Source organism: Rhinopithecus bieti, unplaced genomic scaffold (genome assembly GCF_001698545.2).
Source record: "Rhinopithecus bieti isolate Rb0 unplaced genomic scaffold, ASM169854v2 scaffold_8, whole genome shotgun sequence".
In the NCBI taxonomy this organism is placed as follows: Eukaryota; Metazoa; Chordata; class Mammalia; order Primates; family Cercopithecidae; genus Rhinopithecus; species Rhinopithecus bieti.
Window position 1 is genome coordinate 1,478,672 of NW_016803211.1, and position 14,476 is coordinate 1,493,147.

The 14,476-nt window shown below is 39.7% G+C and overlaps 1 protein-coding gene across 5 annotated transcripts in view; it reads left to right on the plus strand.

Moving 5' to 3' along the window:
• The window catches only part of BTBD3 (BTB domain containing 3), a 38,366-nt gene that overhangs the window by 721 nt on the left and 23,169 nt on the right, over nucleotides 1-14,476 (plus strand). The window contains exon 1 of one of the 5 annotated variants that reach the window (XM_017869222.1): nucleotides 73-100. The exons of 3 other annotated variants lie outside the window; for them this stretch is intronic. The gene's annotated coding sequence lies outside the window, so the exon portion shown is untranslated. Of the gene's footprint in view, nucleotides 1-72; nucleotides 101-167; nucleotides 484-14,476 lie in introns of those variants that run through there. One more of the 5 variants, XM_017869212.1, reaches the window with a different exon arrangement.

The window sequence follows — 14,476 nt, forward strand, 5'->3', positions numbered from 1 at the left end:
CGCGCGTGCGCAGCGCGGGACCGCCCGGGCAGGGGCGCGCGCCCGGCGGCCGGCCGGAGGGGCCAAGCTAAGCGAGGAGAGGCTGCGCCGGGGGCCGCAGGTCGGCCTCGGAGTCAGGGGTCCAGTGGATCCCATATCCGCCCCCCGGGCTCGAGAGGCGCTCGCTGCGCGGGTTGGCTTCCCGAGGGGGTCCCAGTGGGGCGCGTCGGGCCCGTGCGGTGGTCCTGGTGCCCGGGGCGGAGGGGCAGGGCCGCCTCAGCCGAGGGACCCCGGGAGGGGCGCACGAGCCCTCTTGGCTGTGCGGACGCCCGCGGGGTGCGCGACCCCGGAGGTGGCGGAGGTCCAAGCAGGGGGCGCGGTCGGGAAGCCTTGGCGCCTAGCAGGTGGCGGGGGCCGCGCCCCTCTCCCGGGGAGGCGCGCGGTGGGAAGCGGAGCAAACTTCCCCTAAGTAACTTTCCTGAGGCGCTGCCGGCGGGGCGCGCGGTGAGCAGGGTCCGGGGGGGACTCCGGGGACCGACGCTCCGGGTTTGCGCGGCCTCAAGCGCCGCGGCAACCCAGCGAGTGGCGGCGGGCGATGGCGGGGGCGGCTTCCTCCTGAGGCTGGAACTCGTCCTCCGAGTTCTAAGTGGCATTCGTGGCCCGTTTGCTCTTAAAATAGACGTATAAGTTTGGCGTTCGGGAAGAAGGATGTTTGCTCTCTTGGGAAGAGAAGGCTTGTACCTCCTGGCGTTTTCAAAGAAAGTATTGTTCCGGCCTGCTGGGGATCCCTATTTATCAAGCTACCCATTGTCCTGTGTGTGCCTGCTGAAAGCGAGCTAATTCTATTATTAGGCCTCAAAAGACCAAGGGAGATCACGGTGCTTTTTCTTTTTTACACACTCCCCGCCATCTCGCCAAATCCTGTAATACGGTTTCCCCAAACTTGGCTGCACAGAGGAGTCGCTGGAGAGTTTTAAAACTCTTCATGCCTAATCGCACACCAGACCAATTAACACAGTGTGTTTTTTAAAGATCCCCAGGTGATCGCGCAGCTGAGTTTGGAAATACTGGTTTAATGTAAGAAAGTCAAGAGTTTAGTTTCACATAGTAAGTAGCATGCAGTTTATAATTGGTGAGATGAAACTCAAATTCATTTTCCTAGACAGGAACTCACAAAGGGGGGTTTGTTTCCCACCAGGGAGGGCGGGAAGTGTCTCTAATGGTTCAAACTTTATGAACCATAATGTGACTCTAGCACTCAAAACAATTGTTCTAAGTGCTGTTTTGAATTTCTGTTGGGGTTACTAAGCCCGCTTTCACTGACCCCATGCCCAGCCAAGGGCTTTCCCCTTCTTTTAACCCTACCTCAGTCCTCCACTGAACCCTCCGCCAGATCCCCTGGTTTAACTTTAACCTCGGGGAGGATCTTCTTCCCCCGTAGGTTACTGGCTTTACAGGGTTACTGCGGGTTCCCATAGCAACGAGTCCTCCAGGGGAAGTGGGCGGGTCCTCTTACCCTTGGGTTTCTGAATAGGACTCTTCCTTTTCAGAAGATTTTGAATCACCCTTTTCATTTCTTGGCCTCAGCGCAGGTAAGGGTGAGCTTATACAGTTCCAAGATTTTCTTTCTAAGATACTTACAGATTATTTATTAATGCCGTTGTATGGGATGATGACTACTAGCAGCTATGTTCTTTCTTGATTTTTCATTCTTTTCCAATACTTGCATTGATAACTTGTTTAACAGACTTCCAAAATGAAGTGGAAACAATGTTTTCTTTTCTTTTTTTTTTTAGCACGTTTTCTTGGAGGTGCACATGCCTAAGAATTGTATGCACTATTTCTCTAAAGTCCTAAGTTACACCTTATATTTAGAAATTTAAAAAGTGAAATATAACTCCACATGTGTGCGGAAAACTTTTGATAATCTGTGGCAAAAATGCTATTATTAGCTTTTAAACGTTTTGTTCCTAGAAAGTACTCTGCCCGATAATCTGTGGCAAAAATGTTATTATTAGCTTTTAAATTGTTTTGTTCCTAGAAAGTACTCTGCCAACATTCTTTACAAAATATTAAAACAGCTTGTAATATTATACTTTAACAAAGGAAAGGCACAATTAGGCTACACATTCTCCTACCTACCTGCTGAAACACATGCATCCCAAGATCAATTTGAAAAAATGTTCATTTTTTTTTAACGCTCAAAATAGGTCTTCTATAGACATCTAATTCCATTTTGCCTTGCAAGGAACTATTAAAACTCTTCTGAATAAAATAGTACAGAAATGGGTCATTTACATATTTGTTTTTAATTGTTTTTCAAAAAAATCTTTTAAACTTTGCTCTGTAAGTTACCAGAATTTAGTCAATTCCAAAATGCCTTTAGGATTCCAATGATTTTTGAGTTTGTGTTGGGCGTTGAAAAGGTTTTCTCTTACTAAAATCTATTTTAGTAAGATTTTAGTGCTGTTTAAATTTCTGTTAACTGGGCTATCAAGCAAATTCTGTAAGGTGAATTTTTCCCATTTACTATGAGAAAGGAATAATGGTGGAAACCCCTCTCATGTGATGGACCTTGTAGTTCCAGCGGTGATGCTGCGCTGCTAAAATAGTAATCTCACACCTAATCTTCCTTAATCTCTCACCTAATCTTCCTTTCTTTCATCACACATTTAAAAATTACCTTTAAACCTTTTCAGTTTAGTATCTCTTTCAACATAGTTGTACAGTCTCAAATTCCTAGAAGGTGTGCATTAATGTACATTTATCGACGTGTCCGTTGTTTATTCAAATTAAGCAAATACAGTTGAGAATTTCTGTTGTTGCTTTGTTTCCTTTAAAAAATTAAATAAAAAAGTATTTCCTATTGGGAGACATTTTGGGAATCACTGAAAAAAATAAAGTAAAAATCACCGTCACATCATCCAGAAAGAAACAACTGGTAATTAGATGATGTGCTTCCATTTTACCCTTGTTTGTCTGCACAGACATACTTTTAAACAAAATTGGCTTTTAATTTTATCTGTAGTTTTAAATATTCCTTTCTTATTTAGTATGAAGTAAATATTAAGAGATGTTTCCTTTTGCATAAACCCTTTGAAAATAAGGTTTTTAATGATGAATACATGCAAGTTTATTGAACTAGTTTTCTGTTGTTTTACATATTATTTTTATTTGTAGTGGCTGAGAATACAGTATTAAACCCTCTGGTTGCAAGTCCTACCATGGCCACTTCCTAAGTAACCTTAATTACCTCTTTAATCGCATTTCCTTGGAATAAGGGTCATGGTGCCTGCATCATAGAGTTTTGGTGAGATGGAATGAACTAAGTAGAGGAAGGCCAGCAGGGTCGACCAAAGGATGTAGGCTCAGTAAGTAAGAGTGGACACACAGGTGGAGCTGAGAAAAATGCCCTTGTCTGAAAGTTTAAGTATTTCAGACTTACTCAGGTTACATTTATAGCAGTAGAAATCCTGGGGCAGAGGTGAACTCTGTTATGACTCTTGTGGCTTGTTGCCAAATTGCTTATGCTGTAACATTCCCTTACAGAGTGTATGGTCTACCTGTAGTGTGTCAGCACTCCAGTGTTCATCATCTTTCCTGATTTTCTATAAAATACGATCTTTTATTTTTTTGGTAACTATTGAAAATGATAATCTTTTATTATTTTTTTTCTTTTGTTTTTCTTTTGGGAGCTCTCTCTTCTGGTACTTTGCCTACTTTACTTTTAAGTGGTGATTTTAAAAAAATGACATACCTGTTTTAGATAAAAAAGATTGCACGTTTATTGTTTTTTTTTTTTTTTTTTTTTTTTTTTTTTTTTCTTCGCAGGCCATTATTTAATTCAGTTTTTGGCATTTTTCAAACAATAAAATACTTTTATTTCTATATAAACAGGTCTCTACCTTGTCCTGTATGATTTTTTTCCTTGTATTTGTTCATGCTTGGAAAGCCCAGAAAGACCCTGCAAATGGCCCCAGTGAAAAATTCAGGAGAAGCAGTAAGCAGTCAAAAGTGGCTGCCTCAGGGAGAGGGGGGAGACTAAGGCAATGAGGAAGACCACTCATTTTATAATAGGGCTTTTAGACTTTAAAACTGTATGCAAGTATTAAATTTAATAATCTTTATCTGAAAGGTGAGATAAATGGAAATATAGTAGATCTTTTTACATTTAATTCTATAATTGTACGTGGATATGAAGCACTCCTATACCGCCTCCGCCTCCTCCTTTTCCCTAGTTAGCGAGTTATACCAGCACTGTTTGTTAATTAGTGCCTCCTTTCTTCTTTGCTTTGTGGTCTTTATTGTTTTTTAAGATCTTGACTAACGGGGGTCTGCTTCGGTTTTAGGTCTGCTCATCTGTGTGGTGATCTCTAGTCTTAATGCCACATCATTTTAATCATAGATTTAGAATACTTAGAAATATCTGGCAGAGCAAGTCACACTGTCCTTTTAACATTACAATTATATGTACCTGTCCTTTCAGATAAGGATTATTGTATTTAATACATGCACGGCTTTAAAAGTCTAAGAGGCTTATTGTAAAATAAATGGTCTTTCATCTGCGTCTTCTTCCCCATCCCTTACTCTCCCTCTCCAGTGGCAGCTACTTTGGACTGTTCACTGTTTCTCCTGAGTTTTTCACTGGGGCCATTTGTAGGGTCTTCTTGGGCTGATCGGAGAGTGGTCTTCCAGTAAAGTTTTGCACTGAGGAAAGAGTGTAGGTTCCACTGTTCACGGAGGAGTCTGGCTGGGGTTTCACCATTCTCTGTGTAGTCACTTTGGAGAAGGTTCACCATGCAGACTTACCTATTTACCTACTCTTCCAAGAACAAATCTCTAGTCTTGCTGGGTTCTAGGGTTGTCTGCCAATGGTCTACAGTGAGGAGGTGGGGAAGGCATCTTGGAATTTTAGAGCTTCTCATACAGCTTTCACTAATCTTATTTTAACCTGTCGGCCTTTTACCCTCAGTCTTTTGAGTAGACTAGAGTGAGTTCTTCCCGGCTTTTCTCACTGTTAGTATAGCATTCCCTCTCAAGTTGGCTGAGACAGTTGCCACTTGTCCGTATGCTTTCTACTTTCATGATTTGTAGTTTCCATTTCAGTTCTTTAAGTCCTTGGGTCTCTACGTCTTCTAGGAAGATCCCTTACTGTCACTTAATTGGAGTTTAGGGGAAGGGTGTAATTGGATATGTGGGTTAAATTTGCCATCTTAATCTGGAAGGCTTGGAAGATGAATCCTTAAACTAAAAAAATACCGGATCATGTTGCATTTTGTTTTGTTGGCAAGGACTGCCATCTGTAATCAATGTTTCTTTTAAGGGTCATGAAAGATTATTCAGACCTTTTATCTCTCAGCAGAGTTGTTTTCTTCATCTGAGTCCTAATGTTTCCTGTTAGAGTTCTTCTTAGGTATCTGTTTTTGTTACTTTGTGATGGGCTTTTCAGATTGGCTGTTGGTAGACTAAGATGGTGGTTGATTTTGGTGTATTTATTTTATAGCTGGCACTTATGCTAAAAGCTTTGCAGTTTATTTTTGTATGTTCCCAAGTTATATAATCAGTAGCAGATAATGACACTTTTATCTACTTTTAATAGTTAAAACTTTTATTTTGGTTCGGTGGCAGTTTGCACTAGATTTAGCTTTCTGTAACGTTATAACAAGTTTCTGGAACATGTTTCTGGAACATTATGGAATAGTAATGGTGATAATGTACAAACTTTTTGTTGTTCTTTATTTTAGTAGGAGAAAGAATAGTAGAATATTGGCTTTTTGGTTTATCGTAGTTCTTCATCAGGACAAAGAAAATCTGTCCTTTCATTTCCAAGTTGCCTAGAGGTAATTTTATGTTTTTAAGACATGGGAATCGAATATTAGCAAGTGATCATTAGCATCTGCAGTTTATCAACTGGTATTTCTAAAAAGTCTACTGATTTGAGTCCCAAATATTAAATTGGATCAAAATTTTCCTTATGGATGGCTCCTTAGAAAAACAAGTTGAATGCCTGGAAAGAATGAAGTGTAACATATTCAATGCATGAGCATATTGTCTTGGTTGTGGTGGTATAGGAGATAGTCACTAGGGATTTTTCACAAGCAAATATTCCAAGTTATATCTGACACTCAAGTCACATCTTTACCTGTTGGCAGTATTTGATGTAATTTGTTATTCCTTCTGTTTTAATATTCTCTCTTCATTTGTTTCTTGAGGACACCACACCCTGTTGCCTTTCCTTCTATATCACTGTCCTGGTTTCTTTTCAGTTGTTTTTAAATTTGTGCTGGTTTTCTCTTTTCACCAGCCTATGAATTTAGAATGTGCCAAGGCCCAGTTCTTGCCAGCCTGTTGGCACAAATAGTCACAGGGCTTTAATAAAATACTGTGCAGCTACTTAAAACTCCTAAATGTATATTTCCACCTCAGACATCTCTAACTACTTTTTTGACTTCTTAACATGAGTATGTGAAAGGTACTTCAACCTAAATATGGCCAGAACAAAATTTCTGATCTTTCTCTGCAAACCTACTCCACCTGTAGCCTGCCCCATTTTATTAGGTTGGTGCAAAAGTAATTGTGGTTTTTTGCCGTTAATGGCAAATTACTTTTGCACCAACCTAATGGGTGTTAGCTCCATTTTTTTCAGGTTATTTAAGCAAAAACAAAACAAAACGTGGAATCCTCCTGACTCTTCTCTTTCTCTCCAACTCTATTTCCAGGTTGTCAGCAAATCCTGCTGTTCTATCTTCAAAATGTCTCCAGAATCAGTTTAACTACTTTTCCCATCCGTACTACCAGCATCTTTGTCCAAGTCTCCAGCATTTCTTGCCTGGATTATTGCTGTGGCCTCCTAACAGATCACTGGTCTCCTTTTCCTTCCCTGGCTTCTCTTTAATTTTCTATCAGCTTAACATCAGAGTGATCTTTTAAAAACACAAGTCACATTATGCTTAAAACCCCCTCCAGTGGCTTCCATGTCACTGAGAATAAAGGCCAGTTTTCTTATAATGATTCATAAAACCTTACATGATCTGGGCCGGGCATGGTGGTTCACGCCTGTAATCCCAGCACTTTGGTAAGTCGGAGTGGGCAGATCACTTGAGGTCAGGAGTTCAAGACTAGCCCAGCCAACATCGTGAAATCCCATGTCTACTAAAAATACAAAAATTAGCCGGACGTGATGGCATGCACCTGTAATTCCAGCTACTCGGGAGGCTGAGGCAGGAGAATCTCTCGAACCTGGGAGGTGGAGGTTGCAGTGAGCCGAGATCGTGCCATTGCGCTCCAGTCTGGGGGACAGAGTAAGACTGTCTCAAAACAAATAAGGAAACAAAAATTAAAAATAAAGTGCTACATGATCTGATTCTCACTAACTGACCTCTTCTCCCACTTGTCTCCCACTCAGCGCTTTCCATTCCAGCCGTCCTTACTTCCTTGCTAATCCTTGAACATGGCAGGCACATTTTCATTTTAGGTCTTTGCACTGGATTTCTTCCTCTGCCTATAATGTTTTATCCTACCCCCCAGCTCCCAGATATATTCATGGTCAACTCCCTCATCTCTTTCAGGTCTTCACTAAAATAGCATTTTGTCTGTGCGATTACTCTAGTTATAATTGCAATCTGCATCCTGTATGTCTCTTGCAGTGCTCTGCATTTTATTTTTCTATCGCATCTATTACCTTCCAAGTTACTATTTATTTATTTATTTTGTGAATTGCCTCTCTTTCCTACCTCTGCTAGACTATAAATTCCTTGAGGGTGAATATGTTTATTAATGTGTCCCAAGTGCCTAGCACATAGAAGATGCTCAGTAAATATTTTTTGGATGAATGAATGTAGTCTACCTTCTCCATTTTTTTCAGTGAATTTCCCACAAAGCAGCATATGCATAGTGTTTTAGCATTTGTAGATCTAACATTGACTTATCCCACCAGCAAGGGAGAAGTTCAAGAACATTTATAATTCATAATGGAGATAATAATACAGAGAGTGGTTATGAGAATTAAATAGGGTGCTCTCTGTGAAGTACTAAACTGTACTAATGGATAGGTCCAGGTCACTTAACTGACAAAAAAGCCTAGCCAAGTGCCCCGATTCACATCTGAATTATGTGAATTGTATTCTGGAATCTTCTCTCTTTATATTTCAGTTTTTAATCAAGAGTAGGCATGGTCTCACCTGGGAGGTTTTCAAAACATACCTGGTTCCCTGGTAAGTATCAGTGACATACTGTTACTATATTTTGTTTTTTAACCAGTCTGCAATATTTTGTCCCTTAATGTGGGCAATAACCATTTGCTCTCCCCTTTTTAATGTCTTCTTGCTGTTTGGGACATCTTTCATGGCCCCTTCTAGCCTTTTTACCTATGAGGTTCTTGCTGAAATCACTTCTAAGGTGACTTTGAAATCCTCAGAGCCACCTGGATGCATATAATTTAACCTTTTACTAAATCCACAAAATCGAAGGATCTTGGTCCTTTACCTTCAGTTTTCCAGACAAGAGAATGTTGTAGTCATCCCTACAGCAATCCTTATATCAGTCATTTTATTATTTTAAAATACCTGATTTTTATATATTTCATATGAATTATATTAAATAATTATTATGCCCCCTGTAGTCCTCACACAAATCTGAGAAGTGGATGAGCACTGTATTTGATCTCTTGGACACTTCTCGTTATTTTCCATGACTCCTTGTGTCTCAGACCCTTGAAGTATTTGCATTCTTTTTCTTTTTTTTGTAATTATATTTTATTTTAACTTCCAGGATACATGTGCAGGACATGAAGGTTTGTTACATAGGTAAATGTGTGCCGTGGTGGTTTGCTGCACTTATCAAGCAGTCATTTTCAAGTTTTGCTTACTGTGTTTCTAGGCTCCTTTTGTGTCCTTCAAATCCAGGAATATTTCAAAAACAGATTCCCTTTCCTTCTCTTTCTTAATAGAGCAAGAAATATTTGTAGATTTTTACTATTGGAGTGTACTATGCAAGCAAGTGGTGTGATTTGCAAGAAAAGAAGATGATTATTTTAGAGATTGTTTATGCAACTGAAGAATACACAATAAACAAAAACCATGATGTATGTTGTCTTTAGAAATGGATAAGCCCAATAGCTGTTACCTATACACAAAAATGTGAAAATTTTCTTCAATTCTACTGTCAAAATAATTCAAGATATACCTAGCTCCTTGTGTATATTTGATCTCTCTTTAATTTTTCTATGATGCTAGATAAGTAAGAACATTCCCCATATTTAATTAGGTGTAAACATTTTAGCGATGATTACCATACACATTAGAAATAAAATTTCACGAGTTCTATTGCTTTGAATGCATCTATCCTACCTGATGAATTTGCCTTGCCTTTGTATCTCTGATTAGATCTACTTTTTGTTGTCGTGAAGACTCATTCTTTTGAAAATAGTACTGTCACAAATTCATTTTATACTGAACCCTAAGTATTCAGTACTGCCGGCCAAAGCTGAATAGAAAGCATTGACCTATGTATCTTTCTGATGATAAATCACATTGCCCTCAGTTTAGGCTGTTAATGGACAGCCCAGTTGGAAAACACATCTTGTTTAAAGTTCTACACCTGCTTTGGAGACTCTTGTAAGTATTTATTGCCTTTGTGAGAGTTTTTATCTTTTAATGCCACCTAATTTCTTCTACTTACCTAGTTTTTTTGAAAGTGGCGGTCTTGCCTACCCATCACCAGCAAACATACCTACTCTATAGTAAGGGACTGATTTTGGCCCTCTGCTATTATTTTGTACTTTACATCTCTGTGGATAGAGAAGGACTTCTAATGTAGATTCACCTATTTTCATACCTTTGTTCATGGAGAATGTAGCAAAAAGTCAAATGTAATGAAGTCCATCTACTTTTTATTTATTTATTTATTTATTTATTTTTTGAGACAGAGTGTCACTCTGTCGCCCACACTGGAGTGCAGTGGCGCCAACTCGGCTTACTGGAAGGTCCGCCTCCCGGGTTCACACCATTCTCCTGCCTCAGCCTCCTGAGTAGCTGGGACTACAGGTGCCTGCCACCATGCCCAGCTAATTTTGTTTTTGTATTTTTAGTAGAGACGGGGTTTCACCGTGTTAGCCAAGATGGTCTCAATCTCCTGACCTCGTGATCCGCCTGCCACAGCCTCCCAAAGTGCTGGGATTCTCCTGGGATTACAGGCTTGAGCCACCGCACCCAGCCAAAGTCCATCTATATTTAATGTGTTGTTGGAGAATGATCTGTATTCCTAGAAAACCTGGAAATTGGTAAAATTCTTCATTGAGGTTATATCAGGTGACTTTTCCCAAAATCTTATTTTCAATGGAAAAAAATGGTGAGAAGCTACCCAGAAGTCCCTCCTTCTGCTCAGGATGCAGGTTCAGGCTACAGGGAGCTGTTGGTAGCATTCTCTTGCCCAGCCCCTCCCCCCTCCACCACTTAGACACCAGTGTTGGTGGAGGTGCATTCCAGAGTGCTCTGGCTCTTCCTATGGTTTTTTTGTTCACCGTCTTTTGTGGCCTTGGGAGACAGGATGAATAAGTGCTTGAAGCTGGAGCTCATCTATTGGAGGGTGGGCTGTTACTGAAAGTGGTCAGCAGTGGAGGGAGCGTGCACATGTGCAGTCGCTTGTGCAGTCACTTGATCCCTGTGCAGCCACAGTCAGTCTCTCATGGCGAACTTCCTCACCCCTCCCCAAGATGATTTCAGCACCTATTTAATAAATGCTGCATAATTTCTTTATTTAAATTAGTAGATTGTGTAATTTAATATCATTCAACAAGTATTTCTGTGGGATCACTGGGATCAGCTCACGCGTACTTGAATTTTTTTTTTTTTTTTTTTTTTGAGACAGAGTCTTGCTCTGTCCCCCAGCTGGAGTGCAGTGGTATGATCTCTGCTCACTGCAAGCTCCGCCTCCCGAGTTTAGTTAAGCGGTTCTCCTGCCTCAGCCTCCCAAGTAGCTGGGACTACAGGCTCCTGCCACTACGCCCGGCTAATTTTTTGTGTTTTTAGTAGAGACGGGGTTTCACCGTGTTAGCCAGGATGGTCTCGATACCCTAACCTCGTGATCCGCCTGCCTCGGCCTCCCAAAGTGCTGAATTTACAAGCGTGAGCCACCGCGCCCGGCCGCGTACTTGAAATTTATTACTTTGTTAGCTACTTTCTCTTATCAGTGATCTCCCCAAAATGTCAGAATCAGTTCTGAACTCTTAGCTAGCGAATATCTCCTAGCAAATACTCAAAATCATCACCAGGCAGTGACGGATTTGACTAGGTGGGTGTGGGTTAGGGATGTCAATATATAATGGTGTTTGGGTTGGCTTATAGGAAAATGAGATGCTCAAGATAAGGACAACCTATATTTATTTTGATTTTACGGTGTTTCTATAGTATTATATAGTTATTGAGTGTGAAGTAGTTGTGAGGATCAGAATCCTACTAAAATGTACAACCTCTTAAAATTTTTTTAAGAGTTAAGATGGGAAAGTGTTTGGATACTAGCTCTAGTAAAAGACTAGTCCCTGGAACAGCTTGAGCATAAAGAGGCACTGTTGCCACCCCCCGCCACCTCCCACCCCGCACAGTTGAAAATCCATGTGTAACTTTTGACTCACAAATGCTTAATTGCTAATAGCTTACTGTTGACCAGAAGCTTTATTGAGAACATAAACAACACATATTTTGTATGTCATATATATTATATACTACATTATTACCATAAACTAGGGAAAATAATGTTATGAAAATCATAAGGAAGTGAAAATACATTTATAGAACTGTACTGTATTCATCAATATTGTGAGTTTACATCATCTGTTTACAAGATGAGTCATCTGTCTGAAATGGTGAGTGACCACAGCTACAGACCTCAATCTACTGTATGTATCAAGCAATTCAACTTTTTTCTTGTAATGTATTTTCTATGCTTCTTGGAAGCACTTCCGGCATCACTAGTGGCACTTTGTATGGGTCTCATGGTGTTATTCGTGGTTTACTGTATTGCACTAAACATGATGAGAAATACTCAAGAACCACCAGAGATCACATTTTACTGCCATAAGCAATATATTGGGGAGCGAAAGTGCTCATGCTGAGATGATTAGCGTCATATGGCATTTTAGGCAGATACTGGCAACCCTTGAGTTCACCACAGGAATGACAGGAGATGGCTGTGAAATTATTACAGTAGAATAGTATGTACTACAGTTAATTTTATGCCTTTGTGATTTAATACTGCATTTTTACATTTGTTTACATTTCTCTGGACTGGGAATGGCACTATATACCGTCAGTATATGTTTGTGTGCATAAATTTTGATAACTGATAGATGTGTGTATGTTTTACGGTAGTAAATGATAAAACAGACTAATAGCTACATGTTTTATCCATTAACAAAATACAAAACTTAAAAAAAAAGTTTTGATATATCTAGGCTGTGCAGTTCGTCGGTTGTTTTTGAATTGTTACACAAATCTCTCAACTAATTTTCCAATATGGTTATTGAAAAAAATCTAGATATAAGTGGACCAGAACAGTTTAAGCCCATAGCATTCAAGGGTTCCCTGTATTTTTAAATGGAATGTTATTGCTGGTAGATTAAGTATTTCTTTTGGACTTTTACAAAGTCCTAACCTAAACTTTATTTCCAACAAACCATTTTCTTCTACTTAGTATATAGGAATATTTTGATGTTGTGTAGTATCAAATGCCATACTCTGTAGATATAATATTAAAATGGCACTGTAGGAAGAGGCAGTTTCTGCCTGATATGTCTCTCTTTAAATGAAAGAAAAGAGTTAACAAATTATCTTAAACATTGACAGCCATGCTTGCTTTAGGAGAACACCATACATTGCTACCCCCGATTCTCCTAAGGAAATACGATGTAGCAAATTTTCAGAGAAAGATGTTTGTTTTCTTGCTGGTTTACGTGAAGTTTGTAGGGGTACTTGTCTACCTCAAAGCTCATTTACAATTTTTTTCTTAATGTCTTCAAAGAGGATGTCAATTAATACGATCTTGCACCCTGTATTTGGTGAGTTTTCTGAGGTTGGGGTATTGACGAGATGCCAAACAGTGCCATTGAACAGATCGAATATTAGCTCTTTGACTGCTCTTAATTTTTTTTTTTTTTTTCTCGAGACGGAGTTTTGCTCTTATTGCCCAGGCTGGAGTTCAATGGCACGATCTCGGCTTACTGCAGCCTCCACCTCCTGGGTTCAAGCAATTCTCCTGCTTCAGCGTCCTGAGTAGCTGAGATTACAGGTGCCCGCCACCACGCCCAGCTAATTTTTTGTATTTTTAGTAGAGACAGTGTTTCGTCATATTGGCCAGGCTGGTCTTGAACTCCTGACCTCGGGTGATCTGCCTGCCTTGGCCTCCCAAAATGCTGGGATTACAGGCGTGAGCCACCGCTCTTAATTTTTGTGGCAGAGATTGGTTCTTGTATCCTTCATTCTGTCTACAATGTGCAAAAGTATATTTTGGAGTGAATGGTTGAGAATTGTGCTCTGAGAATTAGTTACTGTTTTCTAGGAGAATGAAAGGGAAAAGCAGGTATGCATAAAACTTGGCCCTGATCTTGTATATAGTTCATTAAGAATTTTTTTTTTTGTTAATAGCTCTGTGAGTCTGTTCTAACACTACTATAAAGCAGCTACCTGAGACTGTTTAATTTATAAAGAAAAGAGGTTTAATTGGCTCACGGTTCTGCAGGTTCTACAGGAAGCATGGCTGGAGAGGCCTCAGGAAACTTACAATCATGGCGGAAGGTAAAGGGAAAGCAAGGACATCTTCACGTAGTGGCCAGAGAAAACAAGCAAAGGGGCAAGTGCTATACACTTTCAAACAACCAGATTTCTTGAGAACTCCCTATCAAGCGGGAAATCCACCTCTATAATCCAGTCACCTCCCTCCAGGTCCCTCCCCCAACACTAGGGATTACAATTCAACATGCAATCTGAACACAAATCCAAACCATATCAAAAGCCTCTAGAGGCTTACTATTATGCTTACGATAAAACCAGACTTCTTATGAAGCTGGGCATCAGTGGTTCTCATACTTTTTGGTCTTGGGATCCTTTTATACTCTTAATTATTTTCGAAAGCCCAGGAAATTTGTTTGTAGGGGTCATATCTATTAATATTTAGTCGAAATTAAATAAAAAACTTAAGTGTTTATTTAAAAATAAATGTTTTCATTGAAGCATATGAAGAAAATCTGGGCTCATACAGATGTATAGCTGGAAAAGAATATTTTAATAGCATTTTCAGATGATTGTGGATATTTGATACCTCAGCAAAGCTTCATAAATAGTAGTTTCTTAAATTGCCATGTAGAATCTAAAACCCTATGAGTGAACGTTTTGTACACTTGTTATACTTTAAATCCATTGGTCAGTCTTGTACTTTGGATCTTTTACCAATGCATGATTTTGTATTGTAATTGCGTTCTTTTTTTTTTTTTTTTTTTTTTTTTTTT